A 14399-nucleotide genomic window follows, 5' to 3' on the forward strand; every position below is an offset into this window, starting at 1 on the left:
TCTGCAGACCTGACCTTCCCACATCTGTTTCCTTGACTGAGGCAAAGTTACAGTCTTTCAGGGAGGAAAAAAAAATCCCTTATTAAGCTTGGAGTCTGTAAAGCTCCTGAGGTCCATGATCTGGTCCATCAGGGTTTCCCTCTTCTTGAACCATGGAGGACGGTAGTCATTTCTATTTTACCAATGAGTTTCCTTGAAGTATTCTATAGGGTGGTATTTCCTAAATAAAGGAATGATAAGGAAATGTGATTCTTCTAGGGCTTTCCTGAAGGTGCTGAAAGGTTCTTGCCCAAAACATCCTCTACTCCTTCAGCCAAGGGAGGTATCCCCAGAAGATAGTTGCTAATTCAACAGCTACGCCTATTCCAGGATTCACTCAGAAACCAGACTCAGTCCCAGAGAATTCCAACTCAAGGTCTTCAAGGTACAATTGGCTCATAAAATTCCCAGTTTTGGTCCCCAGAATCTAATCTGCAACAAAAGGCAACTGATGTAGAGCTCTGAGCACATAATCCAGGAAGGTCTGTGGTCCCTAATCATTTGGATCCAAGACTCTGATCTTAGAGCTTGGGCACATATCAAAGAGCCAAGATCATCCACCTCCTCTCCGGCCATCATCAGTCATCCTGACTTGTCCTGCCACTGGATTTCTAGACTGGAAGAAAAAGTGAAGCTGAAGACTTTGGGCGACTGCCTCACTTAAATCCAATTCACACACAAATCAAGGCATCACCCCTTGATGACACTAGTCCTCTTCAAAGCACAGGACAAAGCACAAAAACAATTGGAGATGGGGCAGAAGAAGGATTGAACTTGTATGGAATCAGAGAAGTGATGCCATCTCTAGAGCCCAAACATATGTAGTGACTAAGGTCAAGGGCTCAGATTGCTAACTCAAAGCACAAAATTATCATCTTCCTCTAGCCCCAGAGACCTTTCCAAGCTATTCCAAAGAAAATGGAAGAATGACTTCCTTATTTCCTACCAATGCTATCTTGTGCTTTGCTGTTGGGATGTCCCAATACTCTTAAGGATATAGTCATCTGATATCTTGGTTGTTGTTCAGTCATGACTGACTCTTTGCAACCTCATTGGGGTTTTCTTGGCAAAGGTACTGGAGTGGTTGGCCATTTCCTTCTCCAGTTCACTTGACAGATGAGGAAACTGAGGCCAACAGGGTGAAATGAATTGCCCAGGGTCACACAGCTAGTGAGTGTCTGAGGCTGGATTTGAACTCAGGACAATCAATGAATCTTCCTGACTTCAGGACCAGCACTCTATTCACTGTACCACCTAGCTGCCATAGTCTTGTATCTACCAAAAACCAAAAACAAATATTCTAAAATATGTCTATTGGTCTCTAAATTAGTGCAGTCAGTTTTCAGATTTGTCTCATATCATTGTGGACCAGTAAGTTCAGGTGGTGGTTGATGATTATTACTTGGATAACTGGAAAGGAGAAGCATCCTTAAGCATGACATTACACAAATTCTAGGCATTCTTTGTACAAGATACTTTGTACGAGATGGCCAGTTTCAAATGGGTAAAAGTCTCTAAAGATTTCTTGATCAATATCAAGAATTTTCACATGAGAACCCCTAACCTGTCACTGTAACTTAATGGGGTCTCATATCTTGTCTTTTTGGCAAGGCCAGAAATTTGTAACATGTAAAGTCTCACAATTTGCAATGTAGGCAAATGATAGAATGACAGTATAGTTTTATTTTCTTATTAAAAAATTAAATTTTGGGGACAGCTAAGTGGCTCAATGGATTGAGAACCAAGCCAAGAGACAGGAAGTCTCCTGGGTTCAAATTTCATCTAAGACACTTTTTAGCTATGCAACCTTTGATAAGTCATTTAATCCCCATTACCCAGACTTTCCACTCTTCTGTCTTAGAACCAATATACAGTATTGATTCTAATACAGAAGGTAAGGGTTAACTATTATCATATGGTTTTTGGTATATGATTATTAAAATATTTTCCAACTTTGGGGGAAAGAAGAAATGTGAGTTTAAGGGTGGAAGGAGAGAGAGTATGTTGAAATAGGTAGGAGAACAGGTAAATTTTAAATCAAATTTTAAAATTAAAAGTTAATCTTTGAAAGATCTTGAAACTGGAAAATGTGCAAAGAAAGAGTCCTATGAAGTTCTTTTTATGAACAAATATGGTACTGTTAACTAAACCAGGAAGAGCAAAAACAGAGAAAGAAAATTAAAAATTAAAAAAAAATAATTAATGAATATAGATGCAAAAATTTTAAATAAAATACTAGCAAGGAGATCACAGCAATATATAACAAGGATCATTCACTAAAACCAGGTAGGATTTATACCAGGAATGCAACATTGGTTTAATATTAGGAAAACCATCAGCATAATTGACCATATCAGTAACCAAACTAATAGAAATCGCTTGATTATCTTAATAGATAATAGATGCAGAAAAAGCCTTCCACAAAATACAACACTCACATCCCTGTTATAAACACTAGGAAGCATAAATTGGCCATTCCTCAAAATTATAAGCAGCATCTACCTAAAATATCAGCAAGTATTTCCAGTGGGGAGAAATTAGAAGCCTTCCCAATAAGATAAGGAGTGAAGCAAGGATGCCCATTGTCACCACTACTGTTTAATATTGTACTAAAAACTCTGGCTTTAGCAATAAGAGAAGAAAAAGAAATGGAAGAAGTTAAAATAGGAAATGAAGAAACTAAACTATCACTCTGCAGATGATATGATGGTATACTTAGAGAATCAACTAAAAAACTAGTTTAAATCATTAACAACTTAGGTAAAGTTGCAGGATACAAAGCAAATCCATATAAATCACCAGTCTTTCTATATATTACCAACAAAGTTCAGCAGCAAGAGATAGAAAGAGAAATTCCACCTGGGAATCTACTTGCCAAGACAAACCTAGGAATTATTTACACAATTACAAAACACTTTTCACAAAAATAAAGTCAAATCTAAATAATTGGGAAAACAGCAATTACTCATGGGTAGGCAGAGCTGATATAATAAAAATGACAATCCTACCTAAATTAATTTACTTATTTAGTGCCATACCAATCAAACTACCAAATAATTATGTTATAGAACTAGAAAAAAATAGCAAAATTCATCTGGAAGAACAAAAGGTCAAGGAATATCAAGGGAACTGATTTGTAAAAATATAAAGGAAGGTAGCCTAGCAGTACCAGATATCAAATTTTATTATAAGAAGTAATCTTCAAAACAATCTGGTACTGACTAAGAAATAGAAAAGTGAATCAATGAAATAGATTAGGGGTAAATTATCTTAGCAACTTAGTGTTTGATAAACCCCAAAATCCTAGCTTTGGGGATCAGAACTCACTATTGTCCAAGACTGCTGGGAAAATTGGAAAATAGTAAGGCATAGGCCAAATTTAGGATCCTGGGACCTTGCCTATACCAGCTACAGAGCACCCCATACTCCTTACCCACCACTTGAAGTCCCAAGCCCTGGCACCAGACTGCAGTGAGGCCCAGAAGTCCAAAGCTCTTGGCCCTTTCAAGCCTGGGCTACAGGTGAAGTCTTAGCTTCAGGGCAAAATAGCTCAGAGTAATAAATCCTGCAAGCTATCAGCAGAAGAGACTGAATCAGGAACTTTTAGAACTCCCAGTCCACAGGCAAAAAAGAAAGTCAGGGAAAATGAGCAAATAGCAAAAGAAGCACCTAACCATAGAAAATTTCTATGGAAACAAAGAGGAAGGCACAGAGTCAATAGGGGATGGTGAGATCCAAGCAATTGTATGCAAAACTTTAAAGAAAAATGGGAATCAGGCATTGGAAGAACTTAAAAATGAATTAAAAAATCCAATTAGAGAGGTGGAAGAAAAATGGGGAAAAGAAATGAAAGTAATGCAAAAAGAAAACAATAGTTTAAAATGCAAAATCAGTCAACCAGAAAAAAAGGCACAAAAATCCAATGAAGAAAAGAGTTTCATGAAAAGTAGAATGGACCAAATGGAAAAGGATCAAGAGACCAAAGGGTATACCTTTTGATCCTATAATACCACTATAGGGTCTGTATCCCAAAGAGATCATAAAAATGGAGAAAGGACCTACTTGTTCAAAAATATTTATAACTGCTCTTTTTGTACTGGCAAAGAATTGGAAATTGAGGGGATGTCTATCAGTTGGAGAATGGCTAAACAGATTGTGGCACATGTTGGTGATGGAACATTATTGTGCTATAAGAAATGATAAACAAGATGATTTCAGAAAAAAAGCTGGAAAAATCTGCATGAACTGATGCAGAGTGAAATAAGCAGAATGGAGAGAACATTGTACACAGTAACAGCAATATTGAATGATGATCAGCTGTGAAAACTTGGCTACTCTTAGCAATGCAATGATCTGAGACAATTCTGAAGGACTTATGACAGGGAATGCTATCCACTTCCAGAGAAAGAACTGTTACAGTTGGGCAGATGCAGAACAAAACATACTATCTTTCACATCAGTGTATTTATTGTTTTATTTGGGGGGTTTAGTTTTGTATGAGTGTGCTCTTACAACAGTGACTAATATAGAAATGTATTTTGCATGTTAATAAAATTTTTTAAAAGACCTTGAAACTATGGATGAAGTGTTGGGTTGTTAGGAGGACAAAATGACTATAATAATTATAAAGAGATGAGTAACAATCAATCTACAAGTATTTATTAAATGATTATGATGCCCACAAGCACCATATTAAATGCCAGAGATTCAAGGAAAAAATGAAAGCAGTCCCTGCCCTCCAAAAGTTTATATTCCAGAACGTTCTTTTACCACTTGTCATTTTTTTCTGCTCAATATTCATCACAAAATCACAGTCACAATGATTTGAAGAAGAATAAGAAAAAAGAAAGCTTAAAAATTGACTGCTCACGTCCTTGATCAGCTGTAGTTTGTTGATTTTCTGTTACACTGAGATACCACAGAGTGATTGCATCATCAATTAGTTTCCCAGAACCCCAAGTTAATATGTTACATTACAATCAGTAAATGTTACATTTCATTCACCTTAACATTGCTCTGTCCCATAATTCATATTCATTAAAATTTTTCATCTGGACTGCATCATAAGATTTATAGCTTGAAATTACAGTAGATATCATCCAGTATAACCCTTTCATTTATAGATGAAGAAACTGAAGCCCAAAATCATATAGATAATAATTATAGAGACATGATTTGAACTCAAGTGCTCTGATTCAAAATTCATCACTATTTCCACTAAGACTCTTAGGGGTAGCTTCTGAGTTTAGCATCTGTTATAGCATACTCAAATGTTTATCAAAATTTGTTGGGCATTCATATGTTAGGGACCATATAGAGAATACAGACAGTCTTTAACTTCAGGGAAATTCATCTTTAAGGAAGCATGACATAAATAAAAAACAGTATATTTATAAAAATGCAAATGTAGAATAAATCTACAGTTACTGTTTTAGGATTGTTTTTACATTTTGATTTTAGTCTTTTATTAGGAGAAAAAAACACCTGGAAATTCATACTCACTTTGCCTATCCAGTTGTAAATAGTAGGTAAATAAGAATTGGGAAATTGCTCCAATCCAGGCAGATGAGATTGAAAGGAGGCTCATCTTAAGGAGTGGGATAATTGAAAGCTCAGTGGATAGAAAGCCAGGCCCAGAGACAGGGGGTTCTGGGTTCAAATATGGCCCTAGACACTACTAACTATGTGACCCTGGGCAAGTCATTTCAAACACACCCCTCCCTACCACTACCCACCACTGCCTAGCCCTTGCTGCTCTTCTGCCTTGGAATCAATACATAGTATTGATTAAAAGATAGAAGGTAAGGGGTTAAAAAAAAGAGTGGAATAATTAACAAGAAAGCACTGAGCACAGATTTCCTTGCTGGACCAAAGTAGCATCTTTGAGGCAAATGGGGAGCATAGAAGAGGTGATATAGACTAGGATGAGTGGGGAAATGAAACCCACTAGAATTAGGTTGGACCTAATACAAGGAAGATTTAGTAATATGAAGGTTGTATATTTCTGGATTGCTATTTAATTACCTTTAATCAGGGAAAGATACACAGAACATAAAAGGAAGCCAGAGCCCAGGCTCCAACTCACCTAGCCAAGCCACGGTTCTGCCTGCCATACTTAACTGGTAGCATTGCTGCTGTTGTTGGAGAAAATATATATTCTGTGAAGTATGCCATAGCCATAGCAAATCAGTTTTTCTATTTGCCTCCATCACATTACTATTATAGGAGAGGAAGTAAGATTTGACATTTGAATCTGGTTTTTTTTTTAATTTTGTTGTTAATGCTGCTTGTCCTTTGTCTTCAGAGAGCCAATGGGGTGGTGGGGAGAGAATTAATATAAGGGCGGGAAAATGGAGGGAGGGATTAAAAGCAAAACACTGGTGTAGAAGGACAGAGTGGAAGGAGAAAGGGCAGGATTAAAAGGGGAAAACAAAATGGAGTGGAATGCATAAATGATAATAACTGTGACTGTAAATGGGATTGACTCACCCATAAAATAGAAGTTGTGAAAGGAAATTCTTGGTTCTCTTCATCTATTCTGAGTTTGCACTTGTAAAAAGGGAATCCTTTATTCTCTTTGCCTAGTTCAGCGGCTCTCAACCTCTCAATTTGTAGCAATGAGAATACATAATGCATATCAGGTATTTACATTCCGAATCATAATTGTAGCAAAATTACAGTTTTGAAGTAGCCACCAAAATAATTTTTTTGTTTGGGGTCACCGCAACATGAGGAACTGTATTGTGGGGTCATGGCATTAGAAAGGTTGAGAACCATTGGCCTAGTTGGAGTTAGCATTTTGGTTAACAATAACTCAAGTACCCCTACTTAGTAACCCACTATATTGTGAAAACAGGATTAACTCTCCTTTGTCTACCTTTTGACTGAATCAACACAAACTTGAACTAGGTGGAGGAGCTCACAAACCACTTAGTGAATTCACATCCTCAGAAAATCAATCAGCCAGGAAACTGTGAACCCTTTTGATGAGAATTCACACCTCCAGAAAGTGAGAAGTGGATCCCACAAACACTGCCCCCCTGGGCAGTGCTGGGCAATTTGGAAGCTGTAATTGGCCCTTGTGAAGAGGGGAAGGTTCAATAAGCCACTATAAAAGGCCCTGTATTGCTGGGGCTGGGAAGTTCAACTTCAAGAAGGAAGTCAGCTTCAAGAAGAAGGTTGGCTCAAGGAAGAAAATCAGCCTCAGGAGTCACCTTCAGCTCAAGTCATCATTTTGACCTGCCTCTTGGAGGGAACTTGGGTGTGTGAATAGCTGGTCTTTCATTCCTGTCTTCTGGAGAGAGAGTTTAACTTCAGTTGAAAGGTTGAACAAGTTGTGCCAAGCTGAATTGAGCATCAGAGCAATTTTTAGTGTGATACGCTAGACATCTTCTCTATTCCTTTTTTGTATTTCTCTACTTTCACTCTTTCTACTTCTTTTGTAAATAAAAGCTATTAAAGTCATTTTGACTTTGAGCTATCATATTTTAAATTGGTGACCACCACATTATTTATTTATTTTCATATATTTTAGTCAAACCATTAAAATTTAATTCCTACAAAGTGGATAGCAGAGTGGATTCAAAACCAGAATCCTACCATATAATCTTTATAAGAAATACATTTGAGGCAGGTAGACACATACAGAGTAAAGGTAAGAGACTGGAGAAGAATCTATTGGGCTTCAACTAAGATTAAAAAAAAGCAGGAGTAGCAATTATGATCTTAGGCAAAGCTAGAGCAAAAAAAGATCTGATTAAAAGAGATAAAGAAGGTAATTACAACTTGATAAAAGGCAATATAGATAATGAAGTAATATCAGTACTTAACATACACACCAAATGGTATAGCCTCCAGATTTTTAAAAGGAGGAACTTAAGGAGCTTAAGGAAGAAATAGGCAATAAAACTACACTAGTTAGGAGACCTCAACCTTCCCCTGTAAGAACGAGATAAATCTTACCAAAAAATAAACAAGAAAGAAGTAAATGACATTTTAGAAAAGTTCAAGTTAATAGATATCTGGAGAAAAGTAAATGGGGATAAAAAGGAATATATCTTCAAAGAGGACCAATGGCATCACAGGGTGATGACTTGTGTACAAGTTGGATTTAAGTGAGGCAGAGATGCATAAAGTCATCAGCCTCAAACTCTCTTCCAGGGTCATCAGGATCCAGCAGTAAAAGTCAAGATGACTGGTAATGGCCCAGGATGCAGTGGATGACCTTGGCATCTTCCATGTTTGACTACACCCCATAGTACTTGCTTCAGCTGGCTTTATAGCCATTGGAACAAGTTGCTTTCATTTGCCCATTCCATCAAGGGAAGTCTTCACTTGATTGAGGTTGACACTTCCCCCTAACTTATTGATGGGATTGAGACTTGACAGTTACTCTCACCCCAGTCTGGTTTAACCTGCCAAGATGGTTTTCCTGGGGTTTGATCACTGTGATCTACAGTTTCTTGGAACCACAGGTGAGATCTGAATACCAAGTAAACCCTAAATGTGGATGAGCAACCCTAAAAAGGTCTGGGCAAGCCCTTATACCAGAGGTGCTAGTCCTTCTTAAACACTCACACACTCCATATTAAAAAATTAAGGTAAACTAAGAGACAAGCTTTAGAACATGATCAATTCGTTAATTAGGCTGTGTGACTGGTTTGAGGTTTGTTAGTGAATGTCAACCTAGTTTAGCTCACCTGCAAAAAAAAAAAACAGATTCATAGGTTTTTTAGCTAATGTGTATCTAGCCCTCTAAGATTTGCAAAGCAGTTTACATATATGATTTCATTTGATCCTGAATAGTGATTGGGAAAATGAACAAGGACTTCTTGTCTCCAGGAATGCTTCTCAATCCACTAAGCCACATAACTGCCCTTCCTCAACTATCAATCTTCTAAGGAAGAAGGGTTGAAGACATAGAATAGGGTAAGTTAAGAGGAAAGGAATAGGAAGGATGCTTGAGGCAGCAGAATTGACAACATTTAGGGGGCTATGGGGAAGGCTGGAAAGAGTAAAGAATGACTCCTAGGTTGCAATCCTGCATGACTGGAAGAATGACAGTGAATCCCCTGGTCAGAAATGCAGGAGGTAGGAGGAAGGGTTGGATTTATGAATGAATGAATAAAAAAAATATTAAGTGCCTTCTATATGCCAGGCAAAATTCAAAATCAGCACTGCACAGCCCCGGGGAAGATACTGCCACAAAACTCACTGCCCTAGAAGGGCCTGAATTAATTTTAACTTTAGCTTCAAGTAACGAATCAGTTATCACTTTCCTATAATGAAAAAGAAGTGGAAAAATGGAAACAAAAATTCAAAGTCAAACAGATTAATGGAATATGAGTGTCATCTGAAAGAAAACCACTGCTACCTAGAAATTTTTATTACCAAATATGCCAATCTGTGCATAAAAATGGTCACTTTGGCATGCAGGGTATTGTAGACTCTGCTAAAAGAGTATGGATAGCCCCTGGTATAACTACTATAGCCTCTAAAGTGTGTGCAGCCTGCCCCACCTACCAAGCATATAATCAACATGCAAATCAAAAATGGCAAAGCATTTGGTAGGCGCCCTCTGGCTTACACACCTTTTGAACATCTGCAAATTGATTTCATTACAATGCCAAAGGCTGGGCATTATAAATTTTGTCCAGTCATAGTAGATCAACTGACCGCAAGGCTGGAAGCATTTGCTACCGTCCGAGCCACAGCAGCTTTTGTTGCCAAGGTACTCTTAAAATATATTATTTCTTGCTTTGGCCTGCCAGCATGAACTGATTTGGACAGGGGAACTCATTTTACTGATTTAGTCCTGTCCCAAATTTATTCCTGTTTGGAGATAACTCCTAAATTCCATGTATCATATCATCCCCAGAGCTCAGGCAAAGTTGAAAGAATGAACAGGGAAGTTAAACCTATGATTGGCAAACTGTGCACTGAGACTCACTTAAAATGGTCTGAAGTGTTGGTGATGGAATACTATTGTGCTCAAAGGAATAATAAAGTGGAGGATTTCCATGTGAACTGGAACAACCTCGAGGAAGTGATGCAGAGCGAGAGGAGCAGAACCAGGAGAACATTGTACACAGAGACAAACACACTGTGGTATCATCGACTTCTCCATTAGTGGTGGTGTAATGTCCCTGCACAATCTGCAGGGATCAAGGAGAAAAAAACACTATCCAAAAGCAGAGGACAAACTGAGGGAATAGAAACACCAAGGAAAAGCAACTGCCTGACTACAATGGCTGAGGGGACATGACAGAGGAAAGACTCGGAGCGAACACTCTGATGCAAATACTAACAACATGGCAATGGGTTCAAGTCAAGAACACATATGATACCAGTGGAATCACACGTCGGCCACGGGGGGGTGGGAGGGAGGAAAAGAAAATGATCTTTGTCTTTAATGAAAAATGCATGGAAATGATCAAATAAAATACTATAAAATTTAAAAAAAAATGGTCTGAAGTTCTCCCTCTAGCTCTATTTTATCTCCAAAGCAGGCCCAGGGGAGATCTATACATTTCAACATTTGAGATACTTTTTGGACATCCCCCTATACAGGCTAAGTCTTTTTCTCCTGCATATACAGCACTATTAGGAGGGGATACTTCTATTGCTTCCTATATACAGGAATTGCTGATAAAATTATGAGAACTCCATGAATCCGGGGCTGCAGTACAAGCAGGATCTATAGATTTTTCAATTCATGACCTAAACCCAGGAGACAAGGTATACATAAAGAATTTACACTGGAACAACTCCAGGACTCAGTTTACTCATTGATAAAATGAAGATAGGGATTTGTCTTAACCTGATTCACAATGGCATTAAGAGGATCAAAAGCAATTTTATTACTATACATGTATACATATATATATATATGTGTGTGTGTGTATTTGTATGTCTATGAAAGCACTTTGAAAATTAAGTATTACCTATTCTATGGTGATTTTGGTTGAGGTAAAAATGTATCCTGAAGTAAACTTTTTTAAAAATCAATTGAGCTTTATTTTTATTCTGAATTCTCTTCCTTTCTCTCCTTCACTTATTGAGAAAGGAGGAAAAACAAAACCTATAATAATACATGTAGTCAAGCAAAACAAATCCCCAAATTAGCCATATCCAACCCCCATCCCCAATTGCTTCAATGTGTACTCTGAATCTATTGCCTCTTTCTGGAGGTGGATGGCATGTTTCATCATGAAACTTCTATAACCATGGTAGGTTATTGTGTTTATTAGTTAGTAGTGAATTATTTTTGTGTCAATCATGGCTTCTTAAACTGGGGTTCAGGGAACCCCAAAGGATCCACAGGTAAATTTCAGGACCTGGATGAGGAAAAAATAAGCTCTTTATTTTCATTAACCTCTAACTGAAATTCAGCATTTCCTTAATAAGAATGCAAGCAATAAACATTGTTCTGAGGAGGGGTCCATTGGTTGTATCAATCTGCCACAGGGGTCTATTACATGCATTCACACAAAGGATTAAGAACCTCTGCTCCATTAAATGGGTTTCTTTTTCCTGTATAGAATTAATGGGAAGACTCTGCTATCTGCAGATGGCCTTTAAGGGGCAAAATGGGTGTATCTCTGCTCTAAAATGTCAACCTCATATTACCATTAACTTTCATTTCAACCATTATCACTTCATTTTTTGTGAATTAGGAGGAATTTTTTGTTTTCTGTTATCTAATTTTCAAATTTCAATACTCCTAGGAGGGATCATAATTTAAGGACTAATAGCTGATATCTTAATTATTTGAGAACCAAGGTGCCAGTACATGGAACTATCTGTCCATCAGCTGCAAGGGGATTCGGATACAATTGGATATCTACTAGTGGATCCTATTCCTTTTTATATTTTCTGTTTGCCTTATGATGTAGTAGGGATGTGCTAGCTTTTGAATAAAAGCAGCTATGAGTTTTACAAAAGGCAGAAAACCTACCCATAATAACTGGAGCTTCCTGAGGGCCCCCTAGATTCAGCATTGAAAAAAGGCATTGTGAAGAGGCAGTTTGCTATAGCCATTGACCACTCAGGTTAGCCAAGATACAGCTTAGATACTTTAGACAAAGTAAGTCAGTGACTGGGCATCTGACTTCTGAAAAGTATGGAGACAAGGACTATTTTGAAGTGCCCAATTCATGGAGAAGAATGTGAGAGGGCTGGAGCAAGCTTCCCCCTATTCTCCATATTATCATGGAGAACAAAGTATTTCTTGAAAAAACACCTTCTGGGCCAAGCTCCCAATTCAGATCTGGGGGTTGGGATCCCAAGGGGTTGACTGTTCTTAGGTACATGTTATTCTTGAAAATGACAGTTCATAAGTCCCAATGGGAGTGCTTACCTTTCATAGTTAGCAAGAAGTTACAATTAGCTCAAGAGAAAGGCATTTACCAAAAGGGCATGGTAAGAACAGTAGCTATAAATATCTCTCTCATAGCTACCTATAAGTGGGCACATAAAACAAATTAGTAGAGAGGGGCACCACAGGGAACTTGTGGTGAAGTGAATCAAAGCTCTAGGCCTGACAGAGCACAGCTCAGTTTGTTAACTGGACTCTCTTCCTGTCTGTCAGAGCCCTTTTCAGAGCTTTCTCTTGACTTGACTGCCAAGGCCTTGCTCCTTTCTCAGTCTAGTGCCTCCTACAGGGCAAGTATCTCTATTGCAAGCTACAATGGCTAACTGAAAGAGGGAGAAGATGAAATTGTGTTCAAGCTCTGGGTTCTTCCAAAGCTGAGATTCTTTTCTACACTTCCAAAGCCTACATTACTCAGAGCTATCTCCAGCTTCCATTGAATTCCTAGAAAGTGTGTCTTCCTTTCTAAAGATTACCAAGGCTATGGCTGAGTCTTTTGTTAGACCATGACTAGAAGCTGGATAATTCTATCAAGTTTGAATGGAAAAAGTCTGCACATTTCACAGAGGGAAGGAAAGATACATAGATCTTTTAGCTTAGTTAAGACCACAATATAGTATGATCTCTTTTTACCTCCCTTTGCATTCTGAAATTTCAAATAGGCTGGGAGGAAAATCAATTGATTGAAGTCTCCTAATCATCTACAGCCCCTTACAAATGGAACATCTGATTGAAAGAGAAAACAAAGCTAAAAAGGGAAGTGAAGGGGAATCCTGATTTAGAGTTTATAGAGTTTTAGAGCATTTAGAGTTATGTGATATTTATGAAACTCTTTCTACAGGAAGGGACAGTTAACTGATAGCTTTGAAACTCTTCCTATTGAAAGAGGCAGGTGGTACAATGGATAAAGGGCCTGGAGTCAAGAAGACCTGAGGTTAAATCTGGTCTCAAATACCTATAAGCTGTATGATCCTGGGCAAATTCCTTGACCTCTACCTTCTTTAGTTTTTCCATCTATGAAATGGGGATAATTATAGTACCTACTACCCCCCAGGTCTGTTATGAAGATATGGTGAGATTTTATTTGTAAAGTACTTTGCAAACCTTAAAATACTATGTAAATATTAGCTATTGCTAAATAGAATAAATTAGGAACATTAAATAAATAGGAAAATTAGAAAGGATACAGATTTGACCACAAAGGAAACACGGAGACATGGTGGAATAGGACTTATGACTGCAACAAGTGCTTGGAAGATATGTGTTATTTAGGAGGAATAGAACAGACACAAGGCATGGTAGAATTGCATTGCATATTTTGAACACACACACACACATTCAGGGTGACATAATAAAATGTGTTTGGGGGGACAATAATCAAAGAAGAGACAAAATTCATATCATCATCAGAATACACTAAAGATTCCATGGACAGAAGGAAAAAATAGATGAAGTCATAAATATGGAGGAGGAGAACATTAATAGTAATGAGGGGGCTTCAATGATCTGGGTATTTGTTGGTACTTTCTCTCTGGTACAAGCAGCAGTATTTGTTTAATTATTTATTGCTTTAATGACAAGTTTGAAAGATTTAGGAGGTAGTAAGGAAGAATAATTATTCTAGTCCTGAACTTGAGCAATAAGGAAGACCAGGCTCTTGAAGGAGAAATGATGGGAACTTTGGGGAAAAGTAAGCATTCCATCATAGACAGAATTGCTGGCAGGAGAGAGGAAAGACATGTAGTCTAATATGTACTCTAGATTTGGGGAAAATAGATATCAAAAGGTTCAGAAAATATTAAAATTCAGTGTTCTGATCATCAGCAGAGGATGTCTGTCCAAAAGGGATAAGAAATTTTCAAGATTTAAGTTTTAAAGATTCAAACAAAAAAGATTTTCATGAGGAAAATGAGGAATTGCCTAACAAGATAGATGTGTCTGCTCTAGGAACATCTTGTCCTACTCAAATTATCTGGGTATTTGTCCTCTT

This window comes from Monodelphis domestica, chromosome 6 (assembly GCF_027887165.1).
Source record: "Monodelphis domestica isolate mMonDom1 chromosome 6, mMonDom1.pri, whole genome shotgun sequence".
NCBI lineage: Eukaryota > Metazoa > Chordata > Mammalia > Didelphimorphia > Didelphidae > Monodelphis > Monodelphis domestica.